This window comes from Pinus tabuliformis, chromosome 7 (genome assembly GCF_031772625.1).
Source record: "Pinus tabuliformis cultivar Carrire ecotype Pingquan chromosome 7, CPIR1, whole genome shotgun sequence".
NCBI classification, from domain to species: Eukaryota; Viridiplantae; Streptophyta; class Pinopsida; order Pinales; family Pinaceae; genus Pinus; species Pinus tabuliformis.
Window position 1 is genome coordinate 1488778299 of NC_142293.1, and position 22227 is coordinate 1488800525.

Genomic DNA, 22227 nt, shown 5'->3' on the forward strand with positions numbered 1-22227 from the left:
TTCGATACTTTGAAACTGTGTTATAAAAGGATTTGATATGAAAACAAATAGGCTTCCTCTCCACTTGGAAAGAGGCTTCCAAACTATTCGAAACATGAAACGGTGACACAATACAAGAGAAATTTAACACTAATTTCCCCAATACTAACTTGCATCCCTGTAACTTATAACTTCCAAACTTGGACTGAATTGATTCATTCTTACATTAGGAAGAGGAGCTTTAGGCATTAACTATAATTCATGTTGTATTCCCTGCTTATGAGTAAGATGTCTGGCTTATTTAAATAGAACTGGAAAAGTTTGTACCTCTTTGATCAAACTATCTTTAAGATGAGACTCATAACTTCAACAAACATTTTGTCAGTTATTATGTTGTTCCTTTATGCACATGATTACATTTTTACTTTGACTATAAATTCAACCCCATATTTCTTAAGGTGATATTTATTCTCTCTTCTATAAAATACTGCGTCACGATCATAAAGAGAAGGACTTCCTAAGACAACTCCACATTTTCTACTGGAACCACATCTAATTCCACTTCATCAATGTAATTACCTGTAATGGAAAATCTTAATCGACATTGTTTTGTGACTTTTATCTGAGTTGATTTATTTATCCATCCTAATGGGTAAGGTCTTGGATGATTCCATGTCTCCAAACCCAAATTCTTAACTAAATATTCAGATATTAAATTGGCCTGTGATCCACTATTAAACATTGTATCTATCTTTTTGTGCTTAGAAGTTATCCTTATGTTAAATAATTCAACTCTTTTATCCTCATTTGAAGGATTTATCTTCGATGAAGATGAAATAGTATTCGAACTTGAACCAATGTCAAAATTTTTACCTGTCGAAACTATGGCAGTTATCCTCCTTTCATCACCTGAATCGGAACCTAGATCTTGCTGGACTGCTGCGATTGCCTTCTTTTCATCCTTCTCTTTAAGGAACTTTTTGGGATTATGTTCTAGATGAAGTTTCCAACACTTAGATTCATCATGACTAATTCTCTGGTAATGAGAACAAGTAGGCCTTTCCTTCTGAGCTATCGCTGATTTATTTCTCTTTGAATTATTCTTCCCCTTACTACCATTGGAATCCTTGATTTCCAACTCTTTAGATCATTGCAGTGAAAACTTGAATGGTCCGCCACCTGATTCAATATGTATGGCTTGAACACACACTTCATCAAAATTATCAAGCTTAAACATCAATAATGTATGCTACAAATATGAATGTAAATTGCCGATGTATTTTAATAAAGTTTCTCGTGTATCTAATGAAATACCAAGCGCCAATGCTTTCTTTCTGAACTCTTGAGTAAACTCTTGAACACTCTGCCCTTTACCTTGCCTCCAATGTTGCCAATCAATAATAGCTTGCTGCATGTATCCTAAAGAATAGAAATGTTTCATAAGAGCTTTTAAAAGCTTAGACCATGAAGAGACGACTTTACCTTTTTGCTTTACATCTATTTGAGTTTTACTTTCCCACCAGATTAAAGTTGCCCCCCCCATTTTAAGTCTAGCTAACTGAATTTTTGTTTTATCGTTAGAAATGTTCTGAATACAACAATACACTTCTAACTGCTTAATCTATCTTTTCAGGATTCATTTTGCCATCATAGATAGTTAACTCAAATTATACATCAAGTTTTAAAAGGTATGTTTTCTTAGGTTTATTTTTTGTTTCAGATTCTAAACTGGAAGAAGAAGAAGAAGAAGATGATGATGGAGATGATGGAGGTGAAGGTGGTTTATTAGCCCTGCCTTTACCTTTGTCCTTCTTCGATTTCCTTGAAGAAGAAGCTCCATCTCTCGCCTTCTTATCCTCGTATAGTTCTCCCAACATCTGCTGCATAGTCAAGAATGCTTGATGAAACTATTCATCGCTCATCTTGGTTTCTTGATTTTCCCTGCATCAGATCCTATCATGGTCAACTTATGAATGACTCTTTGCTTTACAAATTCTGGATCAATCTCCTCGAGGATTCCTTCTCCACACTGCGAATTTGACTTGGTTAACATTCAATTGAAAATTCTACAAACGCAACCTACTTTGATACCAAATTATATGATCTAAAATGATCATATGTTAAAACTGAAGTAGAATTGATTATGCCAATAATGAAATGAATGTTAACTTAAAGTGCTGAAACTGTGAGAACTGCTTGAGAAGAAGACTTTACTACAGACAAGAAAACATAAGCAAGATGCAAATTAGAAGTTAAAACAACAAGTACATAGTGATACCAGAAAACAAGATTGATTACGGAGTTCGTCCTTGATGGACTATGTCTCCAGGTCCGCTTTCAAGATGGGCAACCACATTATTAGGATTGATACTGAAGAGGTCGATTACACAACAATTTGACAAAAATATTTTCTTCAACCAATGAATAAAGAAGGTTTTGTATCAGTTACAACCACCCTCTAAAATTTTGGCTTCCACCAATTTTGGAACCTCCCTTGAAGAGTTTCACTTGATGACTGCACACACTCGGGTTTACTCCGTAAGCTCATGTGAGTCTTTACATTCACCTTGCTTGTTTATTTCATTCAAGTCTCTACATGTTGATGTTTAAGTCATGCTTACGATCGTGTTTTTGTTATGCTCAAAGTCTTTTCTTTGTATGTGTTTGTTGTATTCACCATGAAAGAATCTGTCACACTCACACACGGAGTCACATTCACTATCATGCAAGGACCATCTTAATCATGAATGTTCAATCACGAGTTTCACGCTTGTCACTTGCACCATCAGTCAATCATGTTAAACATGAGTGTCTAGATGGTTTGGTCATTTTGTCATCAAGTCATGCGAGTGTGTTTGTATGATCACCTATGCATCTTTCGACTGTTCACATAGTCATTTTTGCTAAAGTTTTCATGACTAGAATCCTCACTGATAGTCGTACCATCACACTACTTTTGACTCAATAGACTGTAAACCAGAACAACACAGAAGCACCAAGATAGTTCTTTCAAGCTCTGCTTCCCGCGAGAAACTCAATCAGCACTCCTGCTAGCCACTCAGATAGTAGGACCTCAAAGTCAGCTTGGGACTGACTCCCTTCAAAAATTGCACAAAGGCCTTTGACCTTACCCACTCAACTAGCTATGGAAATTGCACAGATAGGCTGGACAGACACCAAGTGCCCGTCCCTATCTGCTTCAAAAAATTGCATAGTTTTCCCAATCATTCATCCAGACAGTCGACCGACTGCTCATCTAAAAAATTGTGCAATTCTCGTGAGTAGCCCTTCCACTACCCATTAGTCACCTCATCTCCGAAATTGCGCAGAGATGATCAGCAAGCCGGCCTCCCCGCCTTAGTGCAGTTTTCCCAGCTAGTAGCTCCTAGTAGCAGACTACATGTTCCATCCAGGAATTGCGGAGTTTCTACTACCATTGACTGAGAAGGCAACTACCAGTTCCCTATGGGAATTATGCAGTTTTGGCTACCAGTGACCCCGGCAGCCAACTGGTAGTTGCTTCTGGGAATTGCGCAACTTTAGCTACCATTGACCCCAATAGCCAACTGGAAGTTCCCTCTGGGAATTGCGCAGTTCTGACTGCCAGTCTCCCTGGCACTTCCCCAGAAAAACTGTACAATCCCTCCCTGCTGACCCTTCATGCAGCTCAGACCGTTCCTCTAGAAAATTGTGCAAATCTAGTTGTCCATCCCTCGCTGACTATTCATTCTAGAAAATTAGTAGAGCATGCATGCCTTGCCCTCCTGCACCCTGAACTGTCCTTCCCAAAATTTGTGCAATTTTGCCTCCTAGCTAAGCCAGACCTTGAGAACAATCACTGTCAACTAGATTGTCTATCCCCATATTCTAGTGACTCTTGCATAGTTTTCATCAACAATTTCCCAGAGACATCATCCTACATCACAACCTTGTTGCCTCTCCTAGTCACCTGTGTCCGAATGATCATGTGTCATGGTAGACTAGGAGGTTTTGGATTTGATGCCATCTCGTCATGAGTGACTACTAGTATAGGTAAACCAACAAACATGTCAAGATGATGAACAGGGTTAACGAAGGGAGCACATGCAGATGGATAGGTTCACCAACGGATGAACAAATGAAGCATGCAAAGTGGATGAATGCAGAAAACATGCACCTTCGCAAACAAGTGAGCTTGTCACACCTTCCAGCAGGGAAGCAAGGAACAACATGCTATACCTTCATCAAGCAAACCAAGGACCATCGAAGACTCTACACATTTCACCATGTGGAGGTGAAGCTATGATACACCATGAAGACATCCATCACTCAACGACACTGTAGCTCGGCATGCAGTCCAGCAGTAACATGAATGTACTAGCATTGTCTTGTCAAGTCATGTTGTATCAAGTCATGAGTCATGGTTCCCACATCTCCACTATGGTCTTATTGTCAATCAATGTGATGTAACGTGGAATTCCAAGAGATCCACTTGTTGAAATATAGAGTCATGTAAGTCAGAAAGTCATGGAAGTTGAACGGTCATGAGGGTAGTCGAACAACCACAAGGGTCAATTTCACCCTTGGGTATAAATACCCCCCTCATTTTTACATGAAAGGACTTTTCACCTTAGCTCCTCCCATGTAGCCAAGAGATTTTGTAATCTTTTCTTTGAGTAGTAAGTGGTGGCTCCAATGCCCCGCTAATAGGGTTAGTGATGTATGGTGGAACAATGTGTCTTGGAAACTTCTCTTAATTCAGAAGCCTGTTAACAGGCTAACACAGTTTCACACATGTATTGTATTTGTTGTAAGACTGATCTTTAACACTTGTAATGCATGTTGCTTTAACCTGTGCTCTACATCTGAACTGATTCATTTGTTGTAATACATAATATAGTAATGGAAATGTACTGTATATGTTGCTAATGTTGTCCTGTCCGTGTTGACTACTCTGCCGAACATCAGACATACCTTTCACATGAACCTTGTTGTAACAACCATTGCACTCATTTAGACTAATCAATGAGTGTTGTATGTGTTATCTTACCTTGTATGTTGTGACTACCACATCTGAGTGGACTGCTCCACCGAAAGTTGTGTATGTCCTCTTGTGTTATGTGTTCCTAGCCAAGTTGGGACTGATCCCTTTCAACCTAGAATTCACCTTCACTCTCTTCGCCTCACAGTGAAAGAACCATTGACACAAGTACACTTAAACTCACCAGGGACGTGAACCACACTTCCTAAAGTGTTGGCTTGTTGGGGTTTGACTCAGGTTCGAGTTAATTAGCCAAACAAATCCCATTACTACTGGCCCTTTCGGCAACAGTCCGCGAAGTGCGGATTGAGGTCTCACCTGAAGTAGTATGGTAGGGTGCTAGAAACAATTTTCCACACCCTTGAAATGTCTGAGAGGTTTGAATGGTCCTTTGTTTGTTCCTTCACACAGGTGGCTTCACGCACCTTTCGTTCGTCGTGGCCTGATACCCTGCCTTTTTGCAGCCCTAACCAAGGGTTGTGCTGCACTCTATGCTATTACATGAGATCTTATTTATCTTCCAGTATAACTTAAGCGCCTTCGCCTACTTAAATGTCTTAAGTTACACTTAAAAATACAAAACATTCATATAGGTTCGTGCAGTAAATAAACAGTGTATTTTCAAATTATATCCAATCATGCATTAAACCAGGAAAAGATACACAGAATTATAGCAAAAATTCTCTTTATTGATTCTCCAATGGTTACAGACTTGACCTGCCCTGTGCACTCAGCCGTAGGGGTCCGCTCACTTAGCTGCAGACTACTAGGCCTCTGCGCACTCAGCTGTAGAGCCTTCTCCTACTCTACGACCCACAGACACACTTTACACTTCGACTAAATCACTTAGACTTCTCATTCTTCTATTCTCTTTGTTCTTCATTTTCATCTACACTTAGAGCCTCCCTCTATTTATACAATCCCATGGTCCATGGACCATGGGTAGGTCTATCCAACTGACATTACATTACAAAAATTAGGGTGGACAACCCTATCACTCTATCTTACTTTCATGCCCCACGCCCACAATTCACGGAGCTTTTACAATAAGATTTGGTAAAAACTTGGGCTTTAAGCCCCAAAACATGCCTTCAGGGGATTCCATGCCCAACAAGCCCCCAACACAAACATCGTGACTCACCCTTGAGTCACTCTGTCGGCGCGAAGATCTTTGTGCGGAGTCGTTCCAACTCTTCTCGAACTGCAGCAAGGTCAGCATCACACTAAGCTGTTGCTTGTTGGATCTGCTATGTACATTGTTCCAAGACCTTTATGTCAGAAGTGCTTCTCTGCATTAAGGCATGCATCCCCTACATTTGTGCAAGCTTACCTTCAATTTATGTCGCGATGGTGAAGGCCTCGTGGATCCAAGGTTGAACGTGCGCCCTCTGGACTGCTTCCTTGTGTCATTCTGCATCCAATTGTTCTTTCAACGCTTTAGCATGTTGCATTTGCACGAGCCTCTAAGTGAGGGCCACCATTTGTAGAGTTCCTTTGACGCTCTCATACTGCTATTGGAGTTCTTGCACCTCTATCTCTAAGCACTGGATGTTGGGGTCCCCCTGCAGATTTGTGAGGACCTCAAATGATTCTTCCAACATGTTGCTGTAGTCTCGCACTACACTGCCAATTTCCTCTAGTCCCGCTATGATAGAATTAGCACATTGTTCTCTAACTTCCAATTTGGTGGAAGGCTGTGCCTTTAACCGCAGCTCAGTGATCTGAAGGTTTAGCTCCAGCTGAAACTTTATCATTTCCTCTTGCTCCTCATGCACCCTTGCTGCTAACCTGTGGATGCACACCTCAACTATTATATCTACTGGGATGACGAGCTACGGGATGCTTTACCAAGCTTCTTATATTACCTGTACCAACTGTTGATTCTGTGACACCAATTCGTTACGCTGCAAGCTCAATTATTCCATATTGATTTTCTACTCACTGAGAACTTGCAGTGCGCGGCTCTCCTTACCTCGCAGCTCTGTAGTTATCCCATCCTGTAAAACATATAAGGTCTCTCACAGGAGTGCAGCCATATTGATACTGAGACCCTTCAGTGCACTCACTGTAGGCATGTCAGCCTCATTTGTTGTCACGAGTGCCCCTTCCGATAGCACTATGGTATTTGTCATCTGCGCGCAACATCTGTTATGCTGACATTGTTCCAACTGCGAGGCTAGTCAAAGGGTACCAACCTATGGAGGGTGCACCTGTAATTCCTGCAACTATGCTCTGAGGGCCCCCAACAAAATCTAGTTCTCCTGCATCAAATCTTGGAGAGCCTCAGAGGTGACATCACACACTGTCTCGCCGATGTCGTGAAGATTACCCTCGGTTAGGGTGATCAAGTCAATAGGAAACTTCGATGCCTTGACCTTCTTACGCGACCCTACCCGCCAAGTTCGGTGTTGGCACTTCAACTGCGTTGACACGGTTTGTGGGTCCACGCTTCCCTCTTTTGTCACTATTTCCTCTACTTCCTGCCCCTGTGAAGGCATCATTTGGCCCTCCCCCACCTTCACAACTGCCTCCTGTGCTGCTGCTACTGCTGCGGCCTTTTCCTGCTCAGTTGCTTTCTGTGCACCGTCCTACACCGCTCATACTTGTGCTTTTGCTGCTGCCTCCCTTGTCTTTTCTACCAACTGTGCAATGCGAAGCTTGGCCTTTTCTTTCTTCCTCTGTGCTGTCGACTTATCTATCCCCGCGATGTCTGGGGTGCGCCACTCAGTGGCCATGTCTCTAGGACGTTAAAGATGACATCGTCTATGGCTACAAAGGGTGGCTTCCTCCATTATTTAGTCGCATCCTTGTGCCCTCTCATATAAATGTTATGCATGTCCACTTTGAATTCCACAAAACTATGCAGACTGTTGTAGATAGTGGGTGAAAACTGCAACTTACAGTTGATCCCCATTCCGAGGTTCATCTCCATGAACACCCAGAATAATTTGTTATCGTGGATCCTAGAGGCATCCTTTGTGGCTTACAACAAAGTGTACTTTATGGCCTCCAGTAGATCCCTATCAATTATGGGGAATTGACTATCCTCTGGCAATTCCCCAGCCACGAGCACTATGGACAACAGAAGCCATGCATAGTGGAATGTTTTGCCTTGTTCTTGGCTTCGCAGTAATTCTCCAAGAATTCCCTGTTGTAGATCCAAATCTCACTCTTATGGTTTGTGATGCTGCACTCATGGCCTAGGGCAACCCCTCCTTCCAGACCTGGTCCTAAAATTTAAAAAATAGTGTTTTATCCCTTATACCCAACATTGCCCTGAGTTAAATGCATGTATACGCGGGTCTGTGTATACCCAACCCGCGTATATGTATTAAAACACTTAAAAAAATATAAAACTCCTTATTTTCGAGCGGAGATCGCGGGTTTTACCTGCTGATCACCTGTTACTGCCTGTGGCCCAACTATTCCCAACCAACTCCCAACTAAAAAACTACTTTGGGAGAGGTATAAAAAGACCTCAACGGGAAGGCCTAAGGGAGGAGAGAAGAGGGAGAAAGGTTATTATGCTGAGATTTTTCCCCTAACCAGGTCTGAAGTCCCTTGTGCCTTCTGCACTTCCCCCATTTGTACAAGAAACTCTTGTTTCCTTGTGTGTTGATGTTCTTGTGACATCATGGAGAGAGTCATGGAAGGAGTTTGTTAAAGGCTTGAGGCTGGAACGCATCTAGAAGGAAGCTTTGCTTGGAGCCTGCTGAAGGTGACTTACATGAAATCATTCCTTTTTATGTACTTTATTTGTCTATAATAAAAGAAAAACATGTCTTGGTTCCCGAAATGAATCTTCTTTATGTTTATGATATTCATGTTTAGAATTCATATGTAAATGGTTGTTTGGATTTCATAACTAACTACCTTTATTTATAACATGAAGATGGTTTCTTTATAAGGTTTTGTCCATATACTATTGTGTTCTTTGGAATTGGCTGTTTTGCAGGACAAAAGAGAAGAAGGGAACTCCAAGAAGGGTTTGGACCCTAAGGACCTTCTCAAACGTAGGACCTAAGGTACGTACCCCTTTACAATAGAATTTTCTTATCATAGCATAATGGCTGTGTGAATGTGTGTTTCTTTGAATAGATAACTTTCAGTCTGCTAGGGTTTCAACCCAAAAAGCCCTAGGGAACAATTCCCTCCAACAGAATTGGCGACTCCACTGGGGACAACACTCTTGTTGTTCCTAGTTTGGGTGTTTTCAAGCCAATCAGGGCTCAGCTGATAAGCAAGATAAAGATTGATAAGCAAGCAACTTTCATTTTTTTAGAGTAGATCTGAATCTTGCATCTGCATATATTCGTTGCATTAGGATAGATTTGCATACCTTTTTAGGCATCCATAGATTTGTTAGCTTTTGTGAGTGTGAAGCGTGAATTAACGAAAAGAAAAGAAAATTTTTTTTTATTAGAAGTTCCTCTGAACCCTATAGAAATTACTCTTCATCGAAAAACGAAAAAAGTGCATGTGCATGTAGTTAAGTTTTTATTAATTTTTTTTGTGTCAAAAAACACTACTAGTTTCACTTCCGTTACCTTGTGACTTAAAGAACAACCTATTTTAAAATCAAGCGCTAACTAAAATTCACTAGAACTTTTTGTTTAAGCCAGTTACACCAACAAGTTTAGGATTTTAGGGCCTTGGATTAGGCGAGCGGAGAATTAACTCTCCAAGGCCATATAAACGTCAAACGTAGGAATCTGAATAACGAGAGAAAATCCAATAGTGTTATGAAGACCAAGAAAGCTCCGGATCTGGGAGTTAAGCACGAGGGTCTGTGAAGACAGGGAAGAGAGATACCCCCTCTCCTACTTGTCCAAACTTACCTCACGACTGTTTTGCCTAGCTTCTGTGACGAGTTGGTATCCATAGTTGCTACTCCTAGGGATCTACACAGGTGGCTGCGGAGGGGAATCTTGTGGAACATGAGGTCGACGTTGCATCACTCTCGACAGTATTACTGGAGGGCACCCTTGCGAAGCTTGGGGGCTTGCACCGATGCAGACTGTTGTTAGGAGGTCAGCGTAACTTCCTCTGATACCTTCGCTAATAGGACTGGGCCCTCATCATCCCAAACTATCTTCGGAAGGCCCCTTAATACACTTTCTTGTATTTTGGTGTCTGGTCTTAATCACCCAGAGCGGAAATACTTGGAAGTTGTTTAACTGGCTATTATATTTAGGGACTTTATAGTGTGTGCTATGTGCTCTTAGTTGGCCTAGCTTTCAATTTTTTGAGTCTTTAGTTAGATCATAACAAAAAATTCAAAGTGGCTGACCAATCTCCCAGACGGTCTCGAAGACTTCGTGGTCTTTCACCACCAAGTTTAGAGCTTTCTCCTAGAAGGCGCAGAGGTAATACTACCGGTGGGTTTCGTTCCACGCCGGTTGATGCATCGGGGACCCCTTTGGGAAAGGCCCGTGATAAAATAGATATCCTCCACTTCTACCCTGAGTGGCATCTGATCGATCATAAAGGCTTCCTCCTCGACGTCCCAATAATCATGAGCATCTCAAGCAGATGCGTGTTCACTTTCATATTCAGTAGTTTGAAAAATTTAAGCAAACCGCATCCCCGTAGGGCATCTAAAGCTTCTGGACTGTTCATAACTTCATTATCCACTGTTGCATGCTCTCTTTCACGCCACGTGACAGGCATTCTGAGAAAAAAATGATTTGTAACCATTAGTTTTTGTTTAAAAATGGTTTGCGGCATATACGCGGGTCCCTGTGCACACAGTCGCGTATAGGGCCCATGTGTACGCGGGTTTCATATTACCAACCCGTGTATACGCTGCGGGGAAATTTTTGACAAAAATTCAACAGTGAAACATTAATCAAAAATCTTAAAACCAGTCACAATCAATTGCAAGCTAAGTATAAGAGTTACCTGGAGGTTTTTGACGAATTTGAACGGTTGAATCTGGCTGTGGGAAGTTTGCTCCTTTTGCTCCAAATCCTTTGCTCTCAAACTCAAATGGTAAAAATGGTGAGTCTAAAATTCTTTTTATAAGTTTTGAAAATGCAAAATTTTTTTCAAAATTTTATTTTTTTTGGCCTCATGTGACTTTTAACTTGGGAGCTTGGAATGTCGAAATGAGTTTGTTTTCTCACTGGCATATAGGTTAGGGACACCATTTTTCTGTTGCATTATGCATACTAGCCTCCATTTGCCGATACATCTGCCATAGGGTCGATCCCATCGTGTTATGGTTCGTAAGCCATCTTCACTCGCCAATTCTTTAAATCATGAGACGATGGTAGAGCCATCCTTTACATGGGCATCGTAGTTAGCACCTCACTAACATTTGTTGCCCATGCTGCTCCAATTTGAGTAGGCTCGGGAGTCCTCTGTAGTCCCGCCATGACTTATGCGTTGAAGACTCATTCTTCTTAGCTTCTCCGCTTTGTTATGGCCTTATACCCTAGAGGCTCCTTTGTGTTGAGTTGTACTACTGCATTGCATGTTGACCACTTGCACCTTTTGGCCTAGAGCTGGCTTCACTTGGACTCGTGTTTAAGCCAACTTTTGACCATGAGGACTGCAAAATCAGCCTTGCATACCTTTGACTTCTGCAACTTGACACACCTTGACCCGTGGAAGGAACATACCTTTGAGTGTCACTGACCAGTTTTCACCTCCCTGCATTGAGCATAGGAACGTTCCATTCCCAGGAACTAGATCATCTGTATCACCGGCACTCGTTCTTTCCACTGTACCATAGCATTCTTTTATTCTTTTTCCGGCTTAACAGAAAAAGACAAAAAAATTAAATATTCCAAAAAAAGAGCAGGAACAGGACAGTATTTCCATTTATTGTTGGCAGCTAGAGTCAGTCGTGTCGCCCTTGAACAAAGCACTCAAAACAAAGTCTCCTCTGTGTGGGTGGGATTTAGTTTGACTTAGGTACGCCTTAACCTTGTTATTGAGTTAGTTCTCCCCCGATTGGTTATCTCTTCCAATCATATGGAGGGTTCATTCGTGCCTCCTGCATGGCGAACTTATACAGAGTCATCATATGCTGCCACATAGTCACATTGAGTCGTGCTTTTGTTCAAGGGAAGTTAGCCTGAGTCGGCCTCTTTGCGGTATCCCTTGACTCATTTTTCAGTCAGCCATCCCTGGTTGTCAGTGTCATGTCTATCATCACATCAGCTATATTGGTCCTTTACTCGTGCCGGTTTGAGAAGGTCCCCATTGACTTCTTCCTGGTGGGTCTAGTCCTTATCGACGACGACATCTTGCTCTGAGGACAGGCCTAGAGCCGCACCCTGGCCCTATTTTCATTATTGATAGGTCACCTTGTGCTCAGCATCGATCAGTATTATGGGTCTTTGACTGAGTGGTTTCCCTTGTCTTTGACATCAGCTTACATTATCACACATTGGGATTCATGGAGTACCTTGGTTTCCATTTGCCCCTATTGGTGGATACCTCGCCTCTGTGTCAGCTTTCATTATTGGTTGGTTCAGAGGGTTTCTGTCGTGCGCTAGCCACATCTTGTGTATGCTGGAAACGTACTTCAGTTGGGTTACTACATCTTTTTCATCTGATTCCTTCCACATTACTGGCCTATGGGTTACACTCTCACTAGATTGATGAAGGATGCCTTAATTCCTTCCTTCTAGTGGATCTTTCCCTATCGACTCCGACTCATTGCTCTGGGGCAAAGATCTAGAGTCCATTTGGCAATACCTTGGGGTTTGCAGTCATTAGTGGCAGATCCTTCGCTGTCGACAATGGGAAACCATCATTGTCTCCTAATTGATAGATTCTTACAGGTGTTCAACTCCAGCTCATCTATTCACACTTGTTAGATTGTACTGGGTACCTTGACGCTCATTATCATTATCGGTGAGTAGTCTCACGTTTGTTAACGGTATACATCAATGACCGGTAATCAAATGATTTCTCACATGGTTAGCTTCAGATCATTTATTCCCATGGTGTAGAAATGTACCACGGCGGTCGGTGAGGACCTCAGGTTGTATCGGCATTCATTGGTTCACTTGACAGTTGCTCCTGTTGCTGCTAGTTGATACCACTCCACTTTATATGTTTCAGTCAGTCATGGCAACATTCTATATGCTGGCACCTAAGTTTTCAGTGTAGTACCATCCTATTCCATCATGTTCAGTTGGTACCTTTTGGGATCAGTCTTTGATATCAATGATCCGTTGCATCTTTCAGCATCATTGACAGTCTTATATGTGCTATTCAGACATGTACTTGTTCATTATGATCAGATGATCCATTATGTATCTTTCAGTCATTTATACTTGTATACTTAGTGGATCCACTTGTACTTGATATGCGGACATGCTTTACTTTTTCTGAGCATGGGTATGCCGCCTCAGACAGTGTTTCTTTCTGATCTCCTTTGGTGGCTTGGCAGGCTGAATTCTAGTGAAGTCCTCCTCGGTTTTTGATAGACTTCCTTTCCATGTACTCGCATAATATATTTCGACCATCATGTACCCCTTCTGACCTCATATATTAGGGGGAATCTGTTGTAGCTCCAAATCTCACTCTTATGGTTTGTGATGCTGCACTCATGGCCTAGGGCAACCCCTCCTTCTAGACCTAGTCCTAAAATTTAAAAAACAATGTTTTATCCCTTATACGCGACATTGCCCTGAGTTAAATGTGTGTATACGCGGGTCTGTGTATACCCAACCCGCGTATATGTATTAAAACACTTAAAAAAATATAAAACTCCTTATTTTCGAGCGGAGATCGTGGGTTTTACCTGCTAATCACCTGTTACTGCCCGTGGCCCAACTGTTCCCAACCAACTCCCAACTAAAAAACTACTTTGGGAGAGGTATAAAAAGACCTCAAAGGGAAGGCCTAAGGGAGGAGAGAAGAGGGAGAAAGGTTATTATGCTAAGATTTTTCCCCTGACCAGGTCTGAAGTCCTTGTGCCTTCTGCACTTCCCCCATTTGTACAGGAAACTCTTGTTTCCTTATGTGTTGATGTTCATCCATTACTTGTGACATCATGGAGAGATTCATGGAAGGAGTTTGTTAAAGGCTTGAGGCTGGAACGGATCCAGAAGGAAGCTTTGCTTGGAGCCTGCTGAAGGTGACTCAAGTGAAATCATTCCTTTTTATGTACTTTATTTGTCTATAATAAAAGAAAAACATGTCTTGGTTCCCGAAATGAATCTTCTTTATGTTTATGATATTCATGTTTAGAATTCATATGTGAATGGTTGTTTGGATTTCATAACTAACTACCTTTATTTATAACCTGACGATGGTTTCTTTATAAGGTTTTGTCCATACACTGTTGTGTTCTTTGGAATTGGCTGTTTTGGAGGACAAAAGAGAAGAAGGGAACTCCAAGAAGGGTTTGGACCCTAAGGGCCTTCTCAAATGTAGGACCTAAGGTACATACCCCTTTACAATAGAATTTTCTTATAATAGCATAATGGCTGTGTGAATGTGTGTTTCTTTGAATAGATAACTTTTAGTCTGCTAGGGTTTCAACCCAAAAAGTCCTAGGGGAACAATTCCCTCCAACATTCCCTACAGAGGAATGCAGACCAGTTAAACTAGACTCCCTCTGTGCACTGCTCAACGAGTGCTACTACCGGCATGGGTACTTCATCCATGCGGCACTTGTGCATAACCTTTCCTGCTAGGATTTGGGCCGCCATGCATGTTGCTTTGTACTTGATGCTGGAGATGGCTTAGCCCCTATTCTTCTTTTCTAGCTTGCACTTTTTCTTCATGGCTATTATAGGAAAAATCGGCCTCCTAATCAACTCAGAGGAGAAATAAAAGATGATTGAATGAATGACCACAGTTGCAGGCCCAAAATCCACACTAACGCTCTATGTACACTGATAACCTGCTTTATAAAGCTTGTTACCAATCATAAAGGAGCGTTAGTCAACCTGCTAAATCTTGTTGTTAGACCAGGGGGAGCGTTAGTGAACTTAAGTGATGTTCAAGATGTTATGCCAACAAATCTACCAATAAATATCTAGATATTAAATCCCTAAATTTGTGCAAGACAAGCAGGGAAACTCCAAAAATCAAGATATTTGGAGAAATTCTATTTTGAGAATGAACGAAAATGGGAAAAAGCTTGTAAACAAGGCAAGTTCATGGTTTTTGCCCAAAAGAACTATAGGTGGAGTTGGGCAGCCCTAATTCTGGAGAAATTCTATTTCGAGAATGAAGGCAAATGGGAAAAAGCTTGTAAACAGGGCAGTTTCATGGTTTCTTCCCAAAAGAACTACAGGTGGAGTTGGGAAGCCCTAATTCCATTGCTATATAAGCAACGAGAGGGCCATTGCAAAAGGGTCAGAGCATTTAGAAGGATAGCACATGGTGTTGTTGTGATACTGTCATATTCTTGAAGGAGCTAGCTGAAAGAAGGAGAGAGAGAGAGGAAGAAGGGATAAGGAAGGCTGATACAACAGGGTTGTTGTAATCACTCTTCTATTTTGAATATAGGACTGCAGTTATGTTCCCTACTCCAAAGTGTTAGTGATATTGTGAATTTATTTGTTCATTCTGATACTTGTTGTGTTGAGTAGATAAGTTATACATTTATACATGTTTGTTACGAATTCTTACATTAATTGTCAGAAGTGTATGCTATGATTGGTTTGCTTCATTCTTTTGTGCAGGAATCATCTTAGATCCAGCTAGGAAGAGTTCTTCTTACCACACGGAGATCCCCAAGAAAATCTAGAAAGAACCAAAGGTAATCCTCTTTCCATACCCTGTCAATATATGTCTGATAGATGAACATGTCTACAACAGGTAGCGTTTGCAGATAACCTTATGGTCTGTCGAAAGTCCCGAGAAGACTTTCGAGGGTAGTTTTCATCCTGTACATTTGACCCCATAGCAGAATTGGTGACTCCACTGGGTCTATACATTTAGTTCTCGGTTACTTGAACTCCTCTCAGATCTCTTCTCTCTTCTATGAGCTTTCCGCTTCTTCATTTCCTTCTCTGCTCCACCATCTAACTTGTTGCATCCTGCAAAGTTGCATTCTCTTCAAAAACTGATCCCAAAAGCCCACTTTTTGAGCTATTTCCCTCACCAACGTAGGTTTCTGGTCTACACAGGGCTTTATAAAGCTCTTTGACTGTGCACAAGGAGCGTTAGTGGCCAAACTAAAGCTCTGTTTATGCACAGACAGAGCGTTAGTCTCCCATTTCCATGTTTTTCAAGAGATTTTGTGGACCAAAAGGGGGGGAACTTATCTCAGGGGCTAAAGTAAGATCCGCAACAATATCATGCTAACAAATTTGGTGTCTTAAATTTATTTTTTAAGAAAATGTTTTAGTTTTTCTCTCTTAAAAGAAATTTTTGTTGAAAGAAAATATGATAAACTGTATATCTCCTTCTGTCGAAATAGTTGTAGGCTACTTTGTTTTGGTTCAATATTTGTTAGGGAATATTGAGAAAAGAAACTTTTGGTTATGAAAAATGTTGAATGGCTTTAGATGCACTGATGAATCCATGAATATGTGAAATAATACATGTGTAGAATAAGATTTGTTTGCATAAGAAATTGAAAAAGAAATTCAAAGAATTGTTCTGCATGGTTTATTGAGTCAAGAGTCTCATCATATTCATATGTCAACACCCCCTCCGAAGACAAATAAGAAAGTACACTAAAATTTACACTAAAATCAATCAGTTACTCTTTTTTGAGCAAACCAACCTTAGATAGATTAGGACCTTGGGATAAGAGAGTGAGTCAACTACCCAAGGTTGAAAATAAAAATAATTCATTAACAAGTGAAAAATCCTTCTGCACTCATATTACCATGACCACTCCACTCACAACGGAGCGAAATACGAGACAACATCGGACTGTAATCGAAGGTAGCCTGCCTTCTTTTACAACTCCTTTGGGCATTCTGTGTATCGGGAGTCCCTTCGGGGATTTTCGAACTAAGTCAGGGACTCGGGTATCCTATCCACACAGTGTACTGTCTACGACTATGCCCCCCTTGCTAATGTCTATGATTTGAGGTATCTCTGGTGGCCAATACTTCTAGGTACTTATCTAAGGTGACTGGGACGGGCTGTCCTGGTACCTCAAATGGATGGATCTACTTTGTCTTTAGTTTTTGGGAGGGTGCTCGTCTTCATGAGAGTACTTGGCCCCTCAATCTAAGGTTCAAGCGAAGCTCAAAAGTAACCATAACTATACATTTGGCCATCCTTCTCTGTTACTCATTGAGAGGCTGGGTTTCATCTCCAGTAATCGGTGTTTATCAGACAAGGTAATTTTCCACTGTTTATTAATTGTCATATTTAGTGTATTTTTTTCTCTTTAGGTACCTGAGTGCTATCGTTTTTTAGACTTAAAGAATATCACATTAAAATTTATCTAATAAAACTTACCAGTCATTATGGCTACATTTGGCCCTCATCGTCAATCCAGACAGTTATTAGGAATTCCTCCACTTATTGTGGAGGATTCATCGAGTTCCACTGACTCGGATTCCTCATATTCGAGGAATCAGTCTCCTAAATCGCACACAAGATCTGTCTAGATGACCGATGATTCTAGTTTGCCAGAGGATTTCTTCATGGAAGGATTTCTTCCTCATTTTAATACTCCGCTTACAAATCCGTTAGATCCTATCGTTGCTCCCGTGGTACCTGTACTCCACTCTTTAGTAGGAGGAACTCTCCCATCTATTCAGTCGACACCTCAAGGGTTGTGGAATTATAGAGACACTGTGAGTCCTCTACCACTTCCCCAGTCGATGGTCATCACAACACCATTAATGTGGAACCCCGCAATCCTGTTCATCCCAGGTACTGCAACTCACATAACACCCTCTATAAGTGGAACCCAGCAGATGCCATGTCCCACTCCTATGGTGCACCAAAGCATACCTTTGACTAGTGCCACGTATAGTGCTCCATATAACACTCAGTGTGGCACTATGGGTGCGGCTCCAGTTTACCAACACCAAGGTCGGCCGCCAATGTATGGTTCTAACCCCCAGATTCAGACATCTGGGGCAGTTCCCAATATACACATGTCGGCAGGGAATCTCATAGTTCCCTTGCCATTCTCCAACAAGCATGGATAGTCACTGATTGACATGAATGTTCCCTCTATCAATCAAAGCCATATGGTTAGTTTTGTGTCGGTTGGGAATCCACAAGGGATCCCCACCCAATCCATGGGGGAACCCTACTCACAAACTCAAATGAGTCAAGGGGGCACTGCTTATACTGGGGGCAACTTCATACCCCAGTATCAAAATCCTCATGGGAATCCACTTTACAACACCATACCACAAAGCCACTGCTACACCACGCAACCCATGTACACCATGGAGAACCAAATGATGGGAGGAGCGCAGAGCTCCTCGGGTCATCTGTCATCACCATGGTCCGAGTCGAGGGCACTCAACATTTTTCCTTTTTTGGAAACATTGGATATCCCCAACTTATACATGTTGACTAACAACCCCATCTACCACAACCTACAATGGTCGCCGATCCCACAGAAAATACCGGCGGACATTCCTAAGTTCAACGGAAAACAAGGGGAGGATTCGCGCACTCATGTCACCACGTACCATCTCTAGTGTGTTTCTAACTCCATGGTGAATGACAGTGTCCGGTTACATCTTTTTCCCTGCACGCTCATTAGAAATGCTACAAAGTGGTATATTGAGTTACCACGTGCATCAGTTAATACCTTCGATAATTTAGCAATGGAATTCCTCAAGCACTTCCAGCTACCCATCCGTTATGAGACTGGGACAAAGCTCCACACTTCATTTTGTCAAGATACCACCACCCACATCTCCGATCATATACATGAATGGAGACATAGGCGGAGGTTAGTCAAAGCTCCCCTCCCAAAATTTCTCTTAATGGACTGGTTCTGCCAGTCATTACTTCCGCAAATCGCTAGAGATGTCGCTCTAGGTGGTGTGGTCATAGAAGACCAATCCATACGTCATGCCCAGCACTTGGATTTGATATATTCATAGTCTGGCACTCTTTACGACATAATCCCCCATGCTCCTAGTAACCCCAATGCTTCTGCTACTGCCAAAACAACTGCTCTTCCTACCACTACGATAAACTATGTACAGTCTACACAGAAATCTGGTGGCAAGAGAAAGAAGAATAAGAAAAAGACTGATCCTTCTAAAGAGCAGTCAACAAAGTAGCCCAACCCAAAACAAAAGGTTGTTGTGCCTACTGATGTGGAAAAGGATGAAGGCACCAGCTATTTGTGCAAACTCTGTCTTGAAGATCATGAAACCTAGCGTTGTCCGTGTATTCAAGAGTGCAGAGATTACCTTTCCAAAAGAGATTCTGGTAAGGCACCTGTTATCCTTAGAAATCTTTTTCCTACTCAACAGCAACAAAATCTTGTTTCCAACCAACCGCAACCCACGTCAGGGGGCAGAGAAGGTTCACAACATCCTTCAGCTGGAGAAGGATCTTCTACCATTTACACATTTGGAATGGTAGATCTCACCACAAGAGCCAAATATTATGGAGCTCTGTCACTCCGACAGAAAAACCATCCTCAGGTCAAAACCCATCGCTGCCCAATGATCTGCATATCGAAAGGCCAGTTGAGGACTTTGTAATTCGACCCCGAAAAGAGGTACTTTGATGCACAACACACAATACATCTACACATGCCACCCAACACTACAATATTGTAGAGGATTTGACACAAGCACTGTCAGCTATGTCAGCACTCGAAGTATTACAAACATGCCCCAGCCAACGGAAAGATTTTATTTCGGCTATCGAAGGCATTAACCCTACGGATTCCGTTCTTGCTATTTTCAACATGGACAAGTGTAAACCTCCCCTTTCTCACCAGCTTGCATTCTAGGTGCATATCACCATGAAATGTAAAGGTATACATGTCATCGATGAAGGTGCTTCAACCTGCATCATGTCGGCATCATGTTGGCTTGCCCTGGGTTCCCCAACCCTATCCCCACCGTCGAACTCCCTTAAATCTTTCGACGGCCACACCTTTATCCCAAAAGGATACCTAGTTAGTTTTCCTATCACAATGCATGGGAAAATAGTAATGGTGGACGTAGAAGTGGTGGAAAAGAAACTTGACTATAATCTATTGACGGGTCGCAGTTGGACATATGCCATGACATTTGTTGTATCTACTGTCTTTTGCATCAGTTGTCTTTCTGCACCCCTGATTATTCACCATTACCAAGTGGCTCTGTACCCCTAGTAGGAGGTGGAATTGACAGTTATGTCAGTTTAGGTATCGGTCTACTGAAGGCTTCTTCCCTCATGGATTGTTTCCCTCTTCAGCCACCGAAGGTTTCACAATCGGTCAACATGCTTTCATCTTTTCTTCATGAATAGACTGATCCATGGATCCTACTGGCTCCTTCAGACATTGACACTTATGGAGAACAAATGCCACTGTCACCAGCTGAATTGGCCTACAAAGCCATTCAAATTGCACCCAAATCTCCAGTCACTTTGGTTTCGGCCAACGATACCACTGCCCCTCCCATAACTGCTCCTTCTTTCGATCCACTCAATCAAGTCCTATCGGTGGACGAAGCTATTAGAGAGATCACGAGGTTAGAAGAGCGACCTTGGGAGGATTTGCACCATCATGTTTTGATATCTGATTCGAACATGATGTCTCTTCAAATCCTATCACCTGACACACATGAAATTGTTTCCTCAATGTATACGACTATCCAACTTTTGGACTCGGAAGGAAACAGGGGCAATATTTCACAAACATTTCTCCCAGATATTTCTGTCATGATAGGCATCGTGGACAACATACAGAGTGGAGCCAATCACAATCCTAAGGAAATTGTGAGCTTCACCTACCCATTTAGGGACTTCCGCGATGTTTTTCCTTTGTCTTATGAGGAAATGCATGGCATATACCCTTCTAATGTCAAGCATGAGATCGAGAAAGATCGAGCGTTCTTTTTATGGTATTTTTCTTGCTCGTTAATCCGAAAAACCTTGAGTCTCCTTCTTTGGGCTCGTTAAATTACTACAAAGATGGTGAGAGCACTGATAGGGATATTTTATTACTCTTTAAAAAATACAAACATCCCTGATTTATCATCGTTAAGCTCATTAAAATCTATCTAACTATGGTAGAGCACTTTTAGGGATATTTTATTGCTCTTTAAAAAATATAAACATCCCCGAGCTTTTGTCGTTGTGCTCATTAAATCTATGCAACGATAGATAGAGCACTTTTGGAGACATTTTATTGCTCTTTAAAAAATATAAACATCTCCGAGTTTTTTGTAGTAGGGCTCGTTAAACATATATAACACAATCAGTCAAAGCACTTTTTATGATATTTTATTACTCCTTAAAAAATAATAACCATATCCGAGTTTTTCATCATTTGCACTCCTTAAATATATGCAAATGCTACTCTAAGCACCTATTTTTTGATCTTGTTCCAGCTCATAAACTGAAAAATACCAATGGAGCCTCCTTTTTAGGCACTTTTCTCTTGCTCTTTAAACTGAAAAATCCCGAGTTGTGTCTTGCTACTTGTTAAACATGCTAAAGATAACCCGAGCATTCTTTCAGGTACTTTTTTCAAGCTCATTAAAAAATGAAAAATCCTAAGTTTTCGTTACTGAGCTCATTAAACTGTCACGACAAAACATGAGTTTAGTCTGCCGCCTCGTACTCGTAACAAAATGAGGTTAACATCTATTGGAAAAATGTTTCTCTTTATCCGGGTTCAATAGATTAAATATGGAAAAGTAACTGATCCGGGTATACTATTAACCTTTTGTCGCACCTCGTCAACAACTATGACAAAGGGACCACCATGGAGTCTCTCTTTACGATCTTTTCAGACTCTCTAAAGATGAAAAGATCACCAAGTTGTCTAGTCTAGACTCTTTAAATATACAGACAAGATATAGAGTCATTCTTTTTACGATACTTTTCAGACTCTTAAAAGATGAAAAAATCAATGAGTTTGCCTATCTGGACTCATTAAACTAATCAGATAGGGCAAAGAGTCGTTCTTTTTGTGATCATTTTCCGAATCTCTAAACATGAAAAGATCGATGAGTTTACCCATCTGGACTCATTAAAAATCAGACGGGGAAAGTGGAAATGCAACTATATCTTGTATTTGAAAGCGTGGTTTGGTAGCATTTGTTCCCTTGAACATGGAACTCCCTCAGATAAACCATCATTTTGATAACCTC